At 43.4% G+C, this 20872-nt stretch overlaps 1 long non-coding RNA gene across 1 annotated transcript; it reads left to right on the plus strand.

Annotated features, from left to right (window-relative positions):
- Nucleotides 1-424: 424 nt before the first annotated feature.
- Nucleotides 425-4044, plus strand: LOC137476783 (uncharacterized). The gene is made up of 2 exons (XR_011000578.1): nucleotides 425-579; nucleotides 3000-4044. It is a non-coding gene; the product is annotated as an uncharacterized lncRNA (long non-coding RNA).
- The last annotated feature ends 16828 nt before the right edge of the window (nucleotides 4045-20872 follow it).

Raw genomic sequence — 20872 nt, forward strand, 5'->3', positions numbered from 1 at the left:
ATAACTTTTTTTTTCCCCCTCCCTTGCCTGAAAATGTAGAACAGAGTCAGGTGAGATCTGGAACAATCTGAAAGATTTTTGAAGAGTTTGCTGGGCTTAATTGAAATAACTTCAAAAAGCTGGCTTTTATGAAGTGTAGTAGAGCTGAAACGTTTTTAGCTTTCTTCTTTTTAAAAGAAAAGCCTTTTTCTCCTTGTACATTGTGCAAATTGTCACTAACTTCTAATTATCTCTCTATCCAGCCATGGTGCCCATCTCAGTGATGTACAGATCTCCTCTCTCTGTGTTTTCATGGCCTAATTTTGGTGCCTTGAGCCCTAAAATAATGTGATGCTGTAGAATTTTGTGTCGTTCGAGGCGCAGCGGGGGCAGCGAGTGCCGGGCTCTTTGCAGAGCTCTGTCAAATCCCCTCCTGGCACTGACACTCTGAAATTGTCACCAAACAGGTAAAATCCCTGTAGACATCGTGGAGTTTGCAGGGAAAGCTCCAGAGCTCTGCTAGAGATGCCACGAAGCTCCTGCATCTTCAGAGAGCAGAAACAATGAGCTGGGTTTTCTGCTGCTCCAGCAGGAGAGACGGTGGGAAAAAAATGTGAATTAATCATGAACACTCCATTTTGCTAATGTGTTTGGTGATGGGGGAGAGAGACAGACAGAGTGTTTCCTTTTGCTCTTTTCCTTTTTGGGTTGTTTGACTTCATTAGGAGTTGGATTTTGCTGTTTGTTCTCTCTCTCTGGGAAGCAGGCAGCACTAACATGTCACGCCGTGGTGACGGATATGTTCTCCAAAGCCTCTTCTCCAGTGTTTATTGTGCAACACAGTTGGCACCACTACCTGTTGAAATTGGATAAAATCATGATTTCTACCAGAAAAAGGCACTTAGGCTCTGATTTCTGCTGGTTTTGGCACTGGCTTTTTCTTTTCCTGATTTTCACATCATCTTTCTGCATTCCCTCTGCTCTGGCAGTGCTGTCCTTTTTCTCAGCCTGGTGCTTGTAGGTTGTCTGAGAAATCCTCCCAGGGTTTGTTACCCAGAGTGGGGGTGAGGTCTGCATGGAATGGTGCTGATAAAAACGATGGACTGCAGCTCTTGCTGGGCTCTTTTCAGAGGAGCTGGGGTGACCCAGTGCTCAGCTGGGACAGGGTCACACATCCTCACCCCCTGACCCTTTGTAGATTCCCTTTGTGAGCTCCCATTGCCTTTTCCATGTCCTTTTTCCTGGAGTCAGCCTTCCTGCCACTTCCCTTCCCCTGGCTGCTTTGTCTTCTCCTCCAGCTCTGTTTTAAATCACGTTGTATTTTTGGATTCCACACCTCCAAGGCTGTGACCCCTTCAGTGAACTTGCAGAATGGGCTTTTCTGTGGCTGGGAGTCTCTCAGGGTCACAACTGCTGCCTCTGATCGTGGGGCACATCAAAGTCAGCTGGCCTATTTTTGGCATCCGGACCCGGAGCCAAAGAAAGAAATGTGGCAGTACCTTTGGGAATTTATGGCTCCCAACCCCTGGGTTCTTTTAGGTCACTCAAACAAAAGTGCCAACTGCTATGTATGAGCTCTTTTATCCCTCCATTGCCCAAACTCCTGACTCAGCACAAAAATTAATCAGGAGTGGTGTGGATGTAGAGGCTGGCCCCCAAAGAGATTCCCACCATGCCAGAGATCCCAACCTCCATCTCTGCATTTCCCTTTGTGCTCCAAGACCTCTGAGAGCAAAGGCATTCCAAGAGAAGCTCATCTGAGCACTGGCTTACTGTTCTCAGGCTGGCAGAGAAGCCCTTGGCTCCATCAGTGTAATTCCAAGGAAAAGGAAGCTCAGCAGAGCCCTGCAGCATCCCCAGGCCAAGGAAAAGCTCCCAGTGGAGCCCTGGAGCAGCACATGGAGCTTGTGATGATCCCCTTGATGATCCCATGTGGTTTATGAATTCCCATGTGGCCTGTGGTGCCTTCAGAGCAATCATGCTGCTGCAGGAACCACATCCAGAAAGTTCTCTGGGATAAAGTCACAGAGGAAAAGTCTTCTTAGATCAGAGCCCAACCACTCCCCAGCACTGCCACCACTGCCCATGTCCCCAGCTGCCACATCCACATGGGTTTGAAATCCCTCCAGGGATGGGGACTCCCCCACTGCCCTGGGCAGGTGACTCTTCTGGGAAAGAATTCCTAATATCCAACCTAAACCTTCCCTGGCATAACTTGAGGCTGTTTCCTCTTCCTGTCCCTTGTTCTCTGGGAGCAGAGCCTATCCGTCTCCTTCCTCATTGCTCTTCCAACCCCAACAAGAGAGATTCAGATTCAAGAATTGGGGGAGAGATTCACCTTTGAGCCTTTTCTTGGTTTCTGAACCCCAGGAAGGAGGGGTGTTCTGACAACAACTCAGAAATCCACGTAGAAGCCAAATTCCACTCTCTTGTTTACTTATCTATGAATTATGCCTGGAAATTACCTAAATTTATTTGCAACTAGTTGAGCATCTTGTGATTCATAGGTGTCTTCCCAGTAGTACTGCAGTAGATGGTTACTCACATCTAGCAAAGCCTCCAAATTTTATTTTCAATCTGCAGGCTGTGAAGTGGGATTGACAGTTGCTGAAATTTATGGCATTTGTAGTCATAAAAGAAAATGTATTTGAAGTAGCACCCAACTGTGTTTGGATTATAGGTTATACACCCAGGGCACTGCTGACATTTCTGCACTACCCCAAATGGAGAAGGATGAGGAGAATTCTCCATTTAAAGATTTGGGTCTAAAAGAAGGGGTCTAGAAGCTGGCAAAATCTGCTCTTAAAATTCTCTCACCTCATTTAGGAAAATGGGGTGATTTAAAATGCCATCCTGAGATTGACATGAAAATTTGAAGCCTGTATCAGCGACTGTTATGTAAATGGCTCTTGAAAAGTCTCTGGATCATTTACTCAGAGGTGTATTTAAAGGAGGAAATGACTTATTCATACATTGTTTCATGAACTCATACTGTGATTCTTTTTTTTTTTTTTTCCAAGCTACTTGAAAGGAAGCTCAGAGGATTATGAGAGTGTAGAAAGCCATGTGATGAACAAGGGCAGCGGAGTGGGTATGGAGGTGACAGGAAAACAAAACCTGGCAATAAATACTGAACAAACAACTGAGACAACAAAACAAGCTGAATTAAATTGCTGAGCCAAGTCTTGACTTGAGATCTTTTCCCTGGGAACGTCAGGAATTCTTTCAGGACTTTGGCTTGCAGACAAATGAAGTTTTCCAGGGAGGATGCTCTGATAACATCCACCTGTCTTGGGCATCGCTCGGGGGTTAACTCTTAGGAAAGATTCTGGTCTTTTTATAGGGCATTGTGTGCTTTTAATCCTTGAGAAAGGATCATTTTTTGATCGAGAAGGGCATTAGGAAGGAGCAACCTGGGCAGCTGGGAGTCACTGGGATGCTTCAGTCCTGTGGCCCATCTGATTGCCTGGGGAATGAGCAAGGAGGGACCAATACAAAGATCCTTCCCATAATAGCACTGCTGACCCCATAACAATGTATTTGTGATTTGATTTATTCTTTCTAGAAATCTTTTTAAGATGTCTTTATTGCTTCTGATTTAATTAATCCCTTTCCATTTCTTCTTTATCTGGGTTATTCTGTTTATCCAGCAGCTCATGAAGCTGCAAGGTTGCTGTAGCTCGGAGGAGCTTTATATGTTTTGTACCTTTGATTAGCAGGGTTTCTGTTCATTTTTTAATATTTTATTGATTCCCATATGGTTCAGGTCTGTGGGAAACATCAAAATATCTCATTTAAAAGTAACTTGGTAGAGAAATACTCATAAAGAAAACCCAGTTTGCTGTAATTGTCCCATTTGTGTATCAGGTTCATGATGGAAACTGTGTCCACAGCAGAAAGGCACCATGGAATATGTTGGATTGGCTATTTCTGCTTCTCTGAAACTGTAATTGAAGTATTAAACTTGCCATGGGCTTTTCTTTAGGCTCAGATTAATTTCTGAGTTAACAGATACAAGCACCATCTCTAGTTTTACATTTTGACTTAACTTTAAATACACTTTTATTCTTTATTCTTAAATTATTTTACTGCTTATTAATCATTGCAGATCAGTTTGACTGGATGGAAAATAAAGTCTGGAAAAGGCTAAATCCTGACTGCAATAAAAATATATCTTTATATCTGATGGAGCAAATGCCCAGAGGGAATAGATTTAATTCAGCAAGGAGGGTTTTTCAAAAGCTTTTTGTCTTCTGCCCTCTCACAGAAAAATTTTGGCAGAAAAAGAAGGTTCTGCAGCTCAGTATAATCAATAACCTGTCTGCCTTTCCTCAGGCTCCTTCAGGCTGGGGTTTAATTTGGTGTCTTTCTGGAACCTCTCAGAATCACAGAATCATTAAGGTTAGAAACGACCCCTGAGATCACCAAGTCCAACCTTTGGCTGAAACCCTCCATGTCTGGCCACCATTTCAGGGAACAATTTTTTTCCTGGTATCCAATCTAAACCTCTCCTGGCACAACTTGAGAGGGGGACCTCGGTCTGGAAGGAGGAAGAGTTTCCAGCAGGGGTGGGTTTGGCTTTGTGTAGGCTGGGGAAAATCAGTTTGTTCTGGGACCTTCAAGGAGAGCCCGACTGCCACTCCTTCAACTTGAAAAATATTAAATTTCAGAGATGCCTGGGTGTTGCTGTTGTGATATTCTCAGTTTTGTCTGAGTTTTACCTGGCAATGAAAGTTTCCCAGGATGTCAGGGTGACTCTGAAATGCTGATACCTCGTGGATTCAGACTGGAATGAAACCGCTGCCCACTACAGCTGCTGCTGTCAAGATAGAGAATAACGCTGATGAATTTAATGTAGGGCTCCTGCTCTTGCATTTTTATTTGATCTTGGGATGCCTAACTCCAGTTTGGATTAGAGCTGCAGAAGCCTTCATGGTTTGGCCATTGACATTCATTAATGGCTTTGAATCAATAAACCAGAGTCGGTGTATTTGCCACAGCCATGGAGGGAGAATTATGGCTCAGATCTCCTTGGCTTAATTTCTCTGTTTTCAGCTGGCTCTGGACTTGAAGACAAAGGGGAATATTCAGGGTCATGAAAGTGAAAAGGTATCAGAGATTTTCTCCTATTTATCCTTGCCAGTTGTACAGAAAAGACACTTTTGGGCTGAAAACTCCTCTGTGCAATGCAATGATTGATTGTGTTATATTGGGAGTTATTTTTCATCAAATGTAACTCAGAAGCTGAATGCTGATCTGTGAAAGCCTGTTTGCTCAGTGCCCCTTTTCTGGGGCTGGTTTAGAAATGTCCTTGGAGGAATCCTGTTGTTCTTTGCTTCCCTCTGAGCTGTCTCCAGTGAGCTGTGGAGGAAAAGGGTGCCCTGAGCCTCTGTAGTTAGACTTAAACCAAGATTTACTCAATGCAGACACCATGGTTGGATTTTGTGGTATTCTATGCATGTGCCAAACAAGAGAAATCTCATGTTTGAAAAATCAGTTTGTGGAAGCAGGAAGAACTTAGTCATGGGACCTCGGAGTTTCAGGAGGCAGGAGAACTGTGCAAGGGAAAATTAAGCTTAAAATCAAGGCATTGTGACTAAGATTTAATCCTTGGTTTTCAGCAGAGAAAAAATGTGTAACTCAAACACTGAAGAGAGTACAGTTATAAATCTGAATAATAAATCAGGCATGTGTTTAGGCAAAGACATTGCTGTGTCCCTCTTGAAATATAGATCTGTGGTATTATTCAAGTTAGGAAATAGAACTTCAGGACAGTAAAAACAAAATACTTTGCTTGGCTCCACAGGGTAATAACTCACCCAGTCCATCTCCATGTGATGCACACATGTTAAAGAGAGATAAATCAAGTGATGATAAGAGTTATTAATTGTCCACATAAAAGAGCTCGGGTCTGACCTCATGCTGGTGGAAGGAATGATCAAACCAGAGTGGAGTTTGCAGAGAAGGAGGCAAGAAAAAACCCATTTCATGTGTCTTCCCAGATGTGATTTGCCCATCTCTCTCCTGCCATCAGCTGTTTGCCTTTATGCATGGTGTGGGAAAAGTGGAATTAAATCTATTCCTTGTTTTGCTGCTCTGTGTTTAGTCTCTTCAAATCCTGCTGAAAGTCCATCTTACATTTCCTCTGTGACCATGGATCAAAGCCTCTTTTATTCAGTGCCCCCAAACAGCTGACTGGCTCTGGGTCCTTTTTAATTTGCTGTCTGTGTGTGAATGTTCTTTTAGGTTTGAGATGCGGCAGTGAAACAGGTGCTGATCTGGACTCTGTGTTTCTTGCTCTGTATATTAAGGTAAAAAAGCCATAGGTGTGCCTCGAGGCTTCCAATCCCACAGAAATGGATTTTCTTTCTGTTTTATTGGACTGTGTCAGTGGTTTGTTGCTTATTTTTATTTGCTGTTCAGAAAATTAAAAATACTTAAGTGAATGCAAGTGTAAACTTCACTAATTCTGATAGGCAGCTCAATAAACAATAAAATAATAAACACTGTATTTTTCAGTGCCACCATTGTTCTGAGAGCTGAAATGCTGAAGGCTTTAGAGGCAAAACAAGCTGGGTCCTTTATTCTGAGATTTTTGTGTACAGGATCCCCGAACCCTCCCTGCTCTGAAGAGCCTTTTGTGCATACGATCTCATCTTTTAGGTTTTTTAGATATTCAAAATACCTTCTGTGCAGAAGCAGCAGAGATCAGGGCCTAATGGGACAAGAAGCAGAAGAAAGAGCTCATTGTCAGGAGGTAATAACTCCTTGTCATTCTCCGTGGGAGGCTGGTGGAGGTTAAAAAAATGGGAAAGAGTGTTGCTAAGCACTTGCCATATCATGTCTTGGTTAACCAGGATAGCCTGGTTTTAAGATCTCCTTTCCAGTAAGGTTTAAATAATTGTCCTGCAGCCTTTTGCTGTCGAGTGAAACTGAATTTACTTAGTCATTCTTCTGAGATAAGGAAACATAGCTAAGTATAAAAAATACAGCGTTGTCTGACCTCTCTGAGACCCTTCTGGAATATTTTGTCTCCATATTAAGATTGTCCCAGAAGTAGCTCATGTTTGTCAGGCCATGTTGCTTTTTGATCCTCTTGATCTTGAGCAGCACATTGCTGAAATGTGATCCTGAACCCCCATTTTTCTGGAAATGCCCATTTTTCTGCAAATTACCCAAATGGGGACGTGAGAGGGGACTCTTTGAGGTGGCAGCATCGTCATTCCTCATCAATTCACCACTCATTATTTGGAATACTCATTCCCCTCCATCCTGGCAACACGGGAACTAATTTCCCAACTCCAAACCTCATCAGAATCCCCTTCTGCATTGGAAGTCCCTCCAAAGCCATGAAGGCTCTTTGACATTTGTTAGTTGGCTGATCTGTTTGAGAAATCTTACATAAACTCCAGCAGGGGAGCTGCCAATTCCTGCACGTTGGAGGAGAAATGCTGCCTTATTTGGAGAGGTTTGCTCCTACTCGGGGCCACAACAGTGGTTTCCAAACTCCTCTGGTATTTGATGACTGTGGCATAACTTTGGAGGGCTTTGTGTGCCTCCTTTCAGCTCTTCTGAGATCACTGGGTGGCAGTCGGGGAGAGTCCTTGTCCCTGCTGCCTGTGGGGTGGAGGGGAATGAAGGGAGGGATGGGCTTGCTCTAGCCCAAAAACAACCTACAGAAAACCCCAAAATTAAACCATTCTCCTTTTTACCTGGATTTTTTTGTTTTGCTGAGGAATAGACAACAGAAACATGAGGATTTGTCTGAATTTCTGGCCGACATCAAGGGGGCTGCTCAGCTTTGGGAAGGGTCCTGACCTTCCCCATGGGCAGCAGCAGCTGGGGCTGAGTCCTTGGCACGGTGTAATCCTGCTGTGGTGTGGTGCTCGTGCTCCCTTGGGACAAGGATCCCTGTCCAGGGAAGGGAGCAGCTGGAGCTTCAGGAGTGACTGAAGGACAAAAGGAGGCTCAGGGGGGACCTCGTGGCTCTGCACAATTCCCTGCCAGGAGGGGACAGCTGGGGGGGGTCAGGCTCTGCTCCCAGGGAGCAGGGACAGGAGAAGAGGGAACGGCCTCAGGTTGGATATTAGGAACAATTTCTTCCCAAAAGGATCATCTGCTCATGGTAGTGGTGGAGTTCTCATTTCTGGAGGGATTTAAAAGCTGTGTGGATGTGGCTTTAAAGGTGGTTTAAAGATCTTTTCCGTTGGAGACCATGATTCCAGGGTGACTTCTTCAGCAGTGGTGTGTGGTCACACTTGGGGGATGGAGCTGAGCCTTCTTCCATGGTGACTTCCTTCAGTGGATCAAGTGCAGAAATGTCTGTAATGAGTCACTTTTGTGGTCTGGGGTGGTGCTGCCAATGCTGCAATGTTGGGGCTTCAGAAATACGTTGGAAAAGAAAGGCTGAAAAATCCCTTTCCCTGACCTCTGTGGAAATTCCCTGCATGATGCTTTCCTCACTTCACCTGTTTTTTCCTCCTTTTATTCCACAAACTGTTTGTTTAGGAATGTGTGTTACTTTGTGTTACTGTTTCTCTGGAATTTATTTGTTGCCATCTCCAGAGCTGGTTTTACATGTTTAATTTTATTATGTTCATGAGGCAACGTTGGCAGGAACGGCGCTATAAAAAGCATTCATTTCATGGAGTGGTACAAACATGTTTTCAGCTGAATTGATGACACTGAATATAAAACACTTCTCATTTGCTCTTCCCCTTAATGTTTGTTTAATGAACTAAAGTTTTTCTTATTACTTAGAGGTGCAGTTCTTTCTAGCCATCCAGAAAAATACAGAACATAATGTGCATTTCTGGCTGCCATCTCTTGGAAATAACCTGCTTAAGGAACATTTCTCTGGGAATCTTGGGGTGTTAGGGAAATTTCTCCACTCTTCTCTTTTCTTACTGTTTCTCCCTGAACCTCGAACTCTTTCTTGTAAATAAAAATGACTCTAAATGAGGAGATCTGTATTAAGAAGCCAGTTGGGAAGGTATCAGAATTTGGATGCAGATTTGTGTTTACACTCAGGGAATTTGTTTGAGGCAATTTTGGGGATTGAGACCGCTCTTTTTGGTCTTCATGTTGCATCCACGCTGCCCGTGAAGAGCCATGATTTATTGAATTTACATATGATATCTCTCCCTGGCAGTGGGGTAATATTAATTAAAGTGCTCATTACTGTTTCTGATCTGATACTGTGCAGGAGGCACTTCCTTAGGGGATTAATAATGGCTGGGATGGAAACACCTGTGTTTCCAATGCTGTTTTCCATACATTGGTGTCTAGAGGCTCAGAGTGGTCCTGTCTCCAGGACTTGTCTTAATCCTTAATTAATTTTCTGGTGGGGCTGTCCAGGTGTGCCAGGTCAGGTGAGGGAGCTGGGAAAGGGAAGAGGGGGAAAAGCAGAGCCTGAAGTGAGATAATCACTGCTGCTTTCCCATGGATGGGTGTGGACATGCAGTTAATGCCTCATCAAGGGCTTGATCTCCTGCCCACCACTTCAGCTGACCTAGAATTTAGTGTAAATATTAAAGAGTTAGAACAAGCTGTTGCCTAAATGGCTGCACCTCAGATCCTCGCTCATGTAACTCCTCATCCTCCGGCATAGCTCCTTTTCCCACCACTTATTTGTTGGGACAGCTTCAGCTTGGGCAAAAACCAGTCATTTCTCCAAATGCCTTCACACCTGAAGTGTAATTTAAAGTCACCAAGCTCAGAGTGCCATGGCACACCTGTGATGGGCACTGCAATGGGGAGATGCCACACGCCTGACTGAGCATCTGATAGACACAGGCAACTTGGAAGAGAAAGTTTTGGAGCCAATGACTTCTCAAAACCTATCAGAAGAATAATTTTCCCTCCCAGTTTCATTCAGTTGCTGCCTGACAATGGAAAAGCAGGGATTCAAAGAGCATTTCGCCCACGCTGGTGCCTGATCCCCATTGCTCTGTAGCCATTTCCTTGGAATGAAAAGGAAAAGTACACATATGAAGCACCAACTGGAGTTTGTTAAACATGGAGCATATGTGTTATTTAGAGTTGGAATGTGGTGAGGTTATGAAGCTATTCTTGGGAAAGAAGACAAATAAATTGCTGGTACATCAAAATAATTTGTAACAAATAGATTCGTGGAAAGCTTGCTGGAAATGGGGCACGAGGCACGTGACAGAGCCCTGAAATTCTGCTTCCAACTGGAGCTTCTCCACCCTGCAATGATGGAGTTTGAGGAATGTGACTAAACACAGGGCATGCTAATGGTTGATAAAGGGTTTTAATTTATTTTTGATGGACTTTGCAGCCTCCTGAGTGTGACTGGGAATCAGACTTTCAGTTCTCACCAACATTATTGAGTCTGAACTCAGAATGGCTCTGTGATCAGTGAATTCCAGGTTATTCAATATCAGCTCAGAATTCCATTGAAGTATTGTGGTCTGGGCTTACCTGTCAATGTGATTATCAAAACTGATGGTAGGACTCAGAATGCAACAAGAATTAGATTTTTTTTTATTGTACAAGAGGGGGCAAAAAAGATGCCAAAGGCTGCCCCCAACCCAAATATTGTACAGTGCATATCAAATGAGATCTGAACATCAGTGATTACATTTTTAGTAGGATGAGTGTTCTGACTGAAATGCAGCAATCTGTCACTTGGCCTTTCTGTGACATTCAGTGCATTGAAATTACCAGGCAAAGATTGCTTTTTGACATGCTAAATTAACTGAGTTGGAAATTGGAGCTTTATCATGGCTGCTAATTGTTACAGGGAGAGGGAAGAGTTGTTTGTCTTTTATATTCTGAGCAGGCTATTCAGAGAGCAGTTAATAATAATAATAAAAAAGATATTCTCCAAAAGGGTCATTTCTGGAAGGAGTAGAATTAGTTAAGAGAAACCACTTTTAATCTGAGCTGTGGCAGTGCTGAACGCTTTCCCTTAAATTCCAACCTAACCATAATCAGGGTTTATTGTAAGGAGATGGAAGACCTGGCAACTCCATTAATAAGTGAAGAAAAAATGATTTAAAATAATGTTTTAGACTTTTAAAAGTTTTGGTTCAGCATGAATGAGGGTGTTTCGTTCCTAAGTTTTTTCTTTTGGTGTTGTTTCTTCAGATATGTAAAAATCCAACTTAACCTAATGCTAAATGATTATGCTTCATATGCTTTGCAAAATCTGCTGCAATAGCAACCCTTATGTTTTACTAAAAATTGAATAATGCTTTGTGTAATTATGGTTTTTTTTAAGCATGGGCTATATTTTGTTTGCTTTCTACTGATTTTACCAAATGTAATTTTTGTTTCTGAGAGATAAATGATAAATCCATGTAAATTGTGGCAGGTGATGGTACCAGGACCCTCTCTGTAAAGTTGAGGTGTTTCAGATCTGAAATTCTATTTACTCAAGCAGTCATTATCTACAAATATCAACAAATCTATTTATTTTTAGTTCCCAGACAAACAGGAGTTCTGGATAGATATGTAAATGAAATTTCTGGAGGGTTTTAATTGGCATGTCAGTATCTACATCAGTGACCTTGTCATGAGGAACAGATTTCACTGATATTTATCAATTATCTGAGAGGTCTCCAACCTTGGCTTCGTATTTCTAGGTGCGAGATGTGAATTCCTGGGTGTTATGGTAAGCAAATACTTATAGAAATACTTGGCTGGTCTGTGTGGAAGAGTTATAGAATCAGAAAGTCTTAAAATCCCAGACTGGCTTGGGTTGGAGGGGACCTTAAAGCTCATCCCAGTTCCACCCCTGCCATGGGCAGGGACACCTTCCACTATCCCAGGCTGCCCCAAACCTCATCCAACCTGGCCTGCAGCACTTCCAAAGATGTGATGAAATTAAGAAAAAATCCCTGTCCATGAGGTCTGTTCGTCCTACTTCCACTGTTTCTCAAGCAGAAGGAGTTACCAAATGCATGAGAGATTAGATGGCCCTAAACATTTTGGGGTTAATACTGATTTCAGGACAAAGTGTTGAAGTTTTAAGCTGCCCTTGAATTTGGGTGTTTATGTGCATGCCCAGAGTGTTTTGGCACTCTCCAGCCCCAGGTGAGCAGCGTGGGCAGAGCAGTAATTGCAGCTGTGCATGTGGAGCTGTGAGCAGAGCGCTCTGTGGGCAGCCTGCTACTGCCAGGCAAAGGGAGATGAATGGGAGCAGCAACTGCTTCACTCCTGACAGGATGGGAGTGCACGAATCAGGGGAGGCTCTGCTCGTTCATCCCACTCCTGCTCTGGGAAGGAGCTCCAGGTACCAATGACACTTCATGGAATTTTGATTCATGAGGTGTTGCCAGTCCTGCTGCCCATCCTCCCTTTGGTAGGGCCATCCTGGGAGCACGTCCTGAATTAAGGGAGTGGGATGGTCAAAGGGAGTGAAAGCACAGCCTGTGATTTGTGTGCACACCGCACAACTAGATCTGTATAAATCTGCTCAGTCCCCTGTTTGCATCCAAGGGAATAACTCCTAGCCGGGATGAAACCACAGGAATTCAGTGGGATGGTGGGAGCAGCATCCCTTCCCAGTCCCTGTGGTCAGGGATTGGGTGTGGGGACAGCTCCCTGCAGAGCTCCTGTGGGACTGAGAGCCTAACAAGGGATGTAGAGCTTGATGTGATGCTGATGTGGTTAATTTCAGAAAAATGGAAAAGAAAATTTTTAGGAAACCACGAGCATGTTTCTTTGTCGAGTCATTAGTTTCTCCAAATCATATTTGGGGAGAAAAGGAGCACAAGGCATTGAGAGCTTGATCCAGCCACTCTGTGTGTGGGGAGCAAATGTGCATTGCTGATCCAAGGAAGGTTTTACCTTCCATTCTTTCCTGGGCATGCCGTGCTGCCTTCACAAGATGTTAAATTCACATTAACACCTAAAGGTCTGGAGACATCCTAAATGTCTGAAGGGATACTTGGCTTCCCTGGGCTCTGGCACAGGTATGGAGCTCCCATTTCCAAATCTGCTCCCTGAGGGCAGGGTGAGGGAACCCAGAAGCTGGAGATGCCCCATCCCTGGAAGTGTCCAAGGCCAGGCTGGACAGAGCTTGGAGCAACCCGGGATAGTGGAAAGTGTCCCTGCCCATGGGGAAGGGAAGAAGATGGGCTTTAAAGTCTCTTCCAGTCCCAACCATTATAGGATTCTGTGATTATTATACATCAATTAATACGTGAAATAAATGAAATATTTTTATTAATTAGAAACATTAATGGTGTTGATGCCTGTGAAGGCTGCCCTAGAGCAGAGGCTGGGCAGAGTCACAGAATAAAGCAGGGATTCATGAAAAGGATCTCCTCCATGGATCCACCTTGGGCAGCACCAGAGCCCAGCCAGGGCTGCACCCAAGATGAACCCAAATGGTCCCAAAATGCACGAGCGCTCCCGGGGGCTCTCACTGGGATCAGCTCTGCTCCATTGGCACATTGCAGTTCATTGTCCAGTTCCAGCTTTAGGTGATCGAGTCCCATCCTGCTTGTTTTTCTCTCTCCAGCCCACGGTGTTTGTGCTCCTGGGCTGGGATTGGGATCATTTGTCCTTGGTGCCCAGCTGGAGAAGGAATTGTTTTGTCTCCCTGCTCTGTGCAGAGAGCTCAGCAACACTGAATGTGAAGCTCAGAGCTGCACACTAAAGCAGCTCAGAGTCTGAAAAATAGAAAAGCTAAACCCTGAGGCACCAGTGTGACACGGGTGGAACAACGCAGGGAGCGAAGGAGTGAAGAGCAAAGCAGTCGTGTTGCTTTATCAGAGGGATTGCAGCTCTTCTAATTACAGCCTGAGATACTTAATACAAGCCAAGAGAGAAAATGAGACCCCTTGTGAGGGGGTACAGTGCACAAAGGCTTTCCCATTTCCTGGTAATTTGTGGGTAGGAGACCCTGGTGCTTCCCATGCCGTTCAGCTCCCGTCCCGCCATCCGTGTCCGCAAGTGCGGGTTCAGATCAGGGAGCATGGGAGCTGGGTGTGGGTGGAGGTTGTGTCTCAGAAGTTTTGTCTTGAAGCTTTTGGATCATGTGGCCTTGTATAGAAGTGAGAGACTGGGGACAGGTGTGTAATAACGTTCCCTAATATTTTGGCTTGCGGTGCGAAGACACCTTTTGAAAGTAATTGTTATAATTAGAGTTTGCAAAACATTTGAAGTGATACAATGGTGCCGTGAAGGAATGTGAGGTAGGATAAACCTTCTTGCATTTTAGTATTTCAGGAAGACTCTTGATAAATTATGGACTTAGCTATTGATAGTTTTCAGATTTGCTCAGTACAACCTGTTCTAATGTCTCTGGGGGGAACCAGGGTGGAGCAGGTTTCAGTGCCTTAAAGGGGTCCCAGAGACTGAAGAGGGACTTTGGACAAGGGATGGAGGGACAGGACGAGGGAGAATGAATTCAAAATGACACAGAGTGGGTTAAGTGGGATATTGGGAAGGAATTCTTCCCTGTGAGGGTGGGGAGGACCTGGTACAGGGTGCCCAGAGAAGCTGTGGCTGCCGCTGGATCCCTGGAAGTGTCCAAGGCCAGGTTGGATGGGTCTTGGAGCAGCCTGGGATAGTGGAAGATGTCAGGGGTGGAACTGGATGATCCTTAAGGTCCCTTCCAACCCAAACCATTCCATGATGGAATAGTTTCTGGTTTCTTCTGAAGGTTCTGTGGCACCTTCCAATTCAGGAATTCCTCCGGTTCCTGGGTCTTGCCTTTCCCAGCCCTGGGGCTCTGACATTTAGGAGGGGATCCCTTACCCTGGGGCGGTGCTGCCTCTGCACCCCATTGTGTCCAGCAGGATTGTGAGGGCTGAGTGCTGCTGATAACCCTTGACTTCATGACTTTCTGCCAAACCTTCAACCATCTTCAACTTCATGACTTTCTGCCAAACCTTCAGCCATCTCTGTGGTGGTAGATGAACCTTCAGCAGTTGATTATGGAGTTTTCTGCAGCACAAGTGGCACAGGGTTGCAGGAAAGGTTGCTTTGCAGGAAATTGTTGTTTAGGTTTTGCATGGAACGTTTGACATCAGGAAGGAGTGGATTGAAGGCGGTGGGAAGCCCATCCAGCTCCCTTCGCTGCTGATGGAGTTTTAGGCTGTAATTACAATTCCCTTTTCCATGGGAACCCCAGGTCATGTTCAGTGCACATGACAGCAGCAGGGAGGGGAGGATCACGATGCCAGAGCAAGCTCAATTTGACTCATTTAAGTTGTGATTTCAATGTTGTAAACGTTTCTGTGTGATGGAAAACCACCTTGGCTACTTTAGCCCCTGATTGATAATGTATTACATCAGAATAGGTTGGTGGGAGACATTTGGGCTGTGTGGTTAAACCCTTTTGTGTGGATATTTCAAAATACTTACTTGGGGATAGCAACATAATTTATGGGGAAAAATATAAAAGTTTTATGCCTGTCATATTTGCAGGCTCAGTTTTGCCTTACTCTTTGCCTGTGAATTTGACTGATATTATTATGAGCTTATCTTGCTTTTCAGACAGATAATGCAGCTCACTGTTTTAACTAGAAACTTTTTCTGTGTTCAAATGTAAACGAGAGTATTATAAAAAATGTCATTTTTTTCTCCCCAGTTCTCCCACGGCTTGGCTGGGATGATTTAGGGTTTGTCATGGACCAGGGGCTCTGGTTTTTGGCATTCCCCTGGAGCTGCATGCTCGTTCCCGCTTTGTTTTGTCGCCCCTAAGTGTGTGAATTTTTGAGGACAGGGCTCCCTCGCGTGGTGGCACCGCACAAACTTCACCTGCTTCCCCTGCAAGGGAAACCCCAAATTTCCTCTTTTTTCTCCCAAAACCGGCAGTTTTCACAAAGTTGTATAGGGAGCTTTCCACTGCTGGAGAGGCTGAGAAAAAGAGAAAAAATTGCCGAGCTCTTTTATTCCCTCCAACTCAAACCATTCTGGGAATCTAATCCCAAAAGAATCACAGGATTTCTATTATGCACAATTCTAGAGAACTTAAAGCTAAGCAACAGTAAATGTTTAAAGAATTTTTTTTTGGTGAATGTTAAATATTCCTGAGGCTCCAAATAAGTTTTTGACTTAAACTTGTGGGAAACAGCAGGTTATTAATGTGGTGTTGTAGGAAAATCAGTGTTCCTATTGGAAATTAGTGTGCTCAGAATAGGAGTAAATTTGGCAATCAACTGCTGTTGCTTTGTGAATATTAATTAAATTACATCAGTATATATAGTGTCTATATATCATATATAGAACTGATGATGCATCAAATATATAAAAGTAAAATATATTTTTATATATTTATAATCATTAAATCTGTCTATATAAATATGTATATATAAAATATATTTTAAGCATTATCAGTTCAGATTGAAAATTTGGCTGTGGTTATCCATGTGGACCTTCATGATGTGGAACCTGGGTTTAATCAGTGTCCACTGCATGGGATACTTCCAGTTTCTGTAGTGGAACTTTTTTCCTTAAAATTCAGCTGGTGAGCTCGTCTCTCTTCTGCAGTCACTGGGAATTAGTCCTGTCTTTAAAAACTGAATTTTCATGGAGTTTGGCCTACATGAGACACAAAAGGAAGGAGGAATTTTCATCCTCCTCTCACTGTTTCAGTATCATAAGGGGGTGAGACTTTTTCTTTTCAGATTTCACAACCAAAACTTGTATAATCAAATATTTTTAAAATTGTAGTTATTTTCTTCTTTTGGGAAATTACTGTTTCCTCTCTCCTAGTTTCACAATATTTGAAATTAGATTTGCCTAAAAAGGCATTGGGCTTGGGAGTATTTTATTAAGATTTTCCATTTTTATTTTCAATTCAGTAACACTGACAAATTCAAAGCCCCTTTCCCTCTGTGAACATATTATTAAATACTCAGCTGTAGATATTTAACCCTCCTCCTGAGCTGGGGTGTGGGGTTCCAAGCATCCTCTTCCCCATGTTTAGAATTCCAGAATGGTTTGGGTTGGAAGGGACCTTAAAGCTCATCTCACTGCAACCCCTGCCATGGGCAGGGACACCTCCCAACAGAGCAGGCTGTCACAAAAGCCAAATTCCCAAAATATTGTCTGGATGAAGTCAGACCTGCTCTTTGGGATCACAGCTGTGGAGAACCAGACTTTCCACGCATAGCAAAGCTGCTTTTCATCAGTTTGCAGGTAAATACACACAATGTTGGAATTATTTTCCATATTATTTTCTGCTGAAAACTATTCGGGGAGGTATCTGAGCTTTTAACACTGAGCTCAGGACTCGTTTTTTCCTCTTTCCACTTGCCATGGGACTGAGGAGAGGCTGCAGAGCTGGGACCCAGCACCCTCCAAGTGTCCCCATGGAGCATCTGTGTCACAGTGCCCGAGGTCAGGGATCACTCCTGAGACAGATGCCTTCGGAAGCGCAGACGTATGTGTTTCTGCTTTGTAAAAAAAAAAAAAAAATAAAAAATTACAAAAAAACCCCCCACCAAAACTCTTGGTTTAGACAGCTGGTCTGGCAGTTGGTAATGTGAAGGCCTATTAAAATATTTATGCTATTTGTTATTTAACTTCATTTGTTTTTTCCGAAGAATTTGGAAATGGGCTGATTAAATAAAATCGCGTGAGGCCGCCGGGGGTCGGGAGTGACAAGAATTGGCAGAAATTTGGGAGCACTGGCAGCACAGGGGGCTAATATTCTGTCTTTCACTCTCCTGAAATCTCGTCGTTCTGTTTGCCTTCTGAGCGAGAGGAGGTGCTAATAAATACACTGAAAATATTTTCACACTTCTGCTGGGTGGAATTTTGATTTGGGAGCTGGGGCACAAAGGCCTGGCTTCATGGAAACTTGGGAGTCGGTGACAAGGCTCCCTTTGACTCAGCCCCAGCAGTGGAAATCAACGTTAAAAATGACACCCCCAGCTCAAAGTTCCAGGGATTTGTTATTTTGGGTGCTCACAGAACTCGCTGTGTAGGTTTTAGTGAAGGATCCAACTTCTAAAACTTCTCAGCTGTTCAAACCAGAGTTTGGACAAGTTTCAAGTGGTGTTGAATTGTTTTCTGACAGGGAGCAGCTCTCATGGAAATGCAGAGTGGTTATTTGGACTGGAGAAAAGCAAAAACAATAAAATTGGGTTTAGCATCCTCAGGGAATGAGGATCACAGAATCCCAGAACCATTCATGTTGGAAAAACCCTCTCAGAGCATCGAGTCCAAATATTGCCCAGCACTGCCAAGGCCACCCCTGTCCCCAAATGTGACATCCACATGGCTTTGAAATCTCTCCAGGCATGGGGACTCCAGCACTGCCCTGGGCAGCTGTGCCAGGGCTAGCCAACCCTTTGAGGGAAGAAATTTTCCTGATACCCAACTTAATCTCCCTTGGCTGCTTCCTCTTGCCCTAACCAGCAAACCTGACATCAACACTTGAAAATTTACAAAAGGGAGATTTTAAAAGTCAGAGGGAGGGACTCCAGGTGTCTACTCTGGGTAAAAGTTGAACAAATTGGATTGTTCCTCATGTTTAGGGGAGCCCACATTGGATGTGCACAACTTTGAGGTTGTGCACACCATAGACAGCAGGAAAATGGGTAAATATCATGATGGAATGGCAATAAAAAGGTTTTTTCACAATAATGAAAACCAAGAGAGCTGTTCACCTACAACGGCCAAGGTTTGAAACAAAGGAGTAGAATGGTGAGCGTGAAAGAGGGGGAAAAGAGGGTATTGAAGTCCCAAATTTACTTCTTTTCCAGTGCCTCACTTGAAGGACAAACTTCCTTGAAAAATGATGCCTATTTATGAAAAAGTAATGATTATCTATCTACAATTCAGCTGGATGCTTTCTGAGTCCTAATGCTGGCTTTTGTTCAACCCCTGGCTTGGGACAGTCGAGGGTCCTGTGAAAGGTTTAGGACTGAGCCTGAAAGGTCAAACTCAGACCACGTTCAGAGGTGGTGCCAGAGCCTGAACAAATGGTGCAAGACGTGTGGAGATCAAATTAGCAAAGCTTGGTATCTTGTTAACCAGAGATAATATGGTGTGAAATCATTTAATTAAGGAAAATCCCCAGATATTCTGGGAAACTCAGAGGAGCAGGCTGGAAGTGTTGAAGTGGTCAAGGGCGGGAGTGTGGGAGTCTCCCTGGCCTCGTGTTGCTGCTGGAGGAGTGAGGAAAAAGCCAAGTTGTGTTCCCTGCTGGGCTGGGTCCTGTTGGACCTGCTGTGTGTGGCCCGTTTTGGAGAGCTGCTGTTTAAAGGCTGGGCTTTATTAGGGCTCTTACACTGCGGCAAGTTGCTGTTGAACTTTTATTTTAAGGCTCTAACTTGTTCTCACAGCAAGCTGTTTCCCAGACTCCCACGTGTTCCCCCAGGATTTGTGCAGAACCTTTTTCTGGAAGCTCAGCTCTTTGGTGTGTTTTGCTCTACCAGCTCCTTGGATGGGTTGGTCCCACATTATTTGACACCAAAATCTGGTTCAAGTCCCAGCTGCAGGGAAACCTCTTCCCTCTTGCTCTTTCCTTCCTCTATTAATTTTAAACTTTTGTAGAATCCTAGGATGCTTTGTGTTGGGAGGGTTTTTCTCACACTGAAAATAATCTGGAAATACTTTCTTTTATAGGAAGTGTAAATCTTTATTTTTAAATTGTTTTGTGGAGCTGCATTTCCTCCCTCTTCATCCCTTTTGCTCTTGTGAAGTTTGGAAAAGCAATTTATAGCCTGAAGTTCTCCCAGTATTTTTAAGGGTTCTTTTGAATCTTATATTCCTTCTTCCTTAATTACTTGGGGTCATTTGAACCCACAGTAAGTAACTGAAGGGAAAGTGGATGCAAATCCAGTGCCTGGCTTGTAATTTTTTGGTGTTTGAATAGATAACTTTTTTTTTTTTTGCTTTTGTTAACAATTTCCTTTAGGAATTGTTTTCTTTAAAATGTTGAGGAACTATAATCTTTATATATGTATGTGTAAAACTTGAAGTATTTATATGTTTTTCTCTCATGCATAAAGGATAGAGGAAGGCTGATGACCAAGTAGCTGGATAGGGAAAGGAGAATTGAACTTTTTTCTTGTATTTCAAAAGAAAACCTTCTGAGCAGCTCAGGGAGCTCCATATATTTTCAATTATTGCAATTAAACTGATATTTACCTTTTTGCCAAATGACTGAGGAGAACAGTAGCCTGAAAATGGGTTGATTTGGTTAAAAAAATGAACAGAAAATGTGATGATGCATAGCTCTGACAATGCTTGCCTGTGTAAGGCAGTGTGATGTGTGTCAGCAATTCCTCCTCAAATCCACCAATGTAAAAGCTTAAAAATTCTCTCCTGATCCCGTGGTGCTGCATAATTCACTTTTAGGATCTAAAAATAAAGCCAGGCTCTTTACAACACTGTGCACATGCTGGAGTGGAGTAAACACGTGTTCAATCTGTTCTGAGTTGTCTGATTAAAATAATCGTGGTGTGAAGGAAGGAGGCAGGAGGGGCACAGCCGAGCATGTCAGGGAGCAAAGAGGTGTTGAAATGCCCTTGAAAATTAAAACTGAGAGGGCTGTGCATGTTAAAATTATTAGGGTTCACGTGGGTGCAAAGATGTTGACAACTTGAACTTGAAATTTCTTGCAAGTGTGGCCTTAAATAAATTTGGATTAAATCAGCAACAGGAGGTGAAACCGTGTTTGATGAAATTGTCTGGCAAATTGGTTTTAAGTCTGGAATTTCATTTTCCAAACAGAACACTGTGGAGAGGGCAGCAACAAGCAAAAATGAACTGCAAGTTATTTTACCGTTTGGGGAGTCAAGAGACTCTTTATAGTTCTGCTCTAAAGCTTAATTTTTAGGACCTGTATAAATAGAATCCAATCCACCAACTGATTTGGAGACGATAATCCATCAATATTTAATTTGGTAAGAAAGAAAAGGCTTTAAAATAATAAATGTAGTTCATGAATCAGATGCAC

This window comes from Anomalospiza imberbis, chromosome 7 (genome assembly GCF_031753505.1).
Source record: "Anomalospiza imberbis isolate Cuckoo-Finch-1a 21T00152 chromosome 7, ASM3175350v1, whole genome shotgun sequence".
Lineage (NCBI taxonomy): Eukaryota > Metazoa > Chordata > Aves > Passeriformes > Viduidae > Anomalospiza > Anomalospiza imberbis.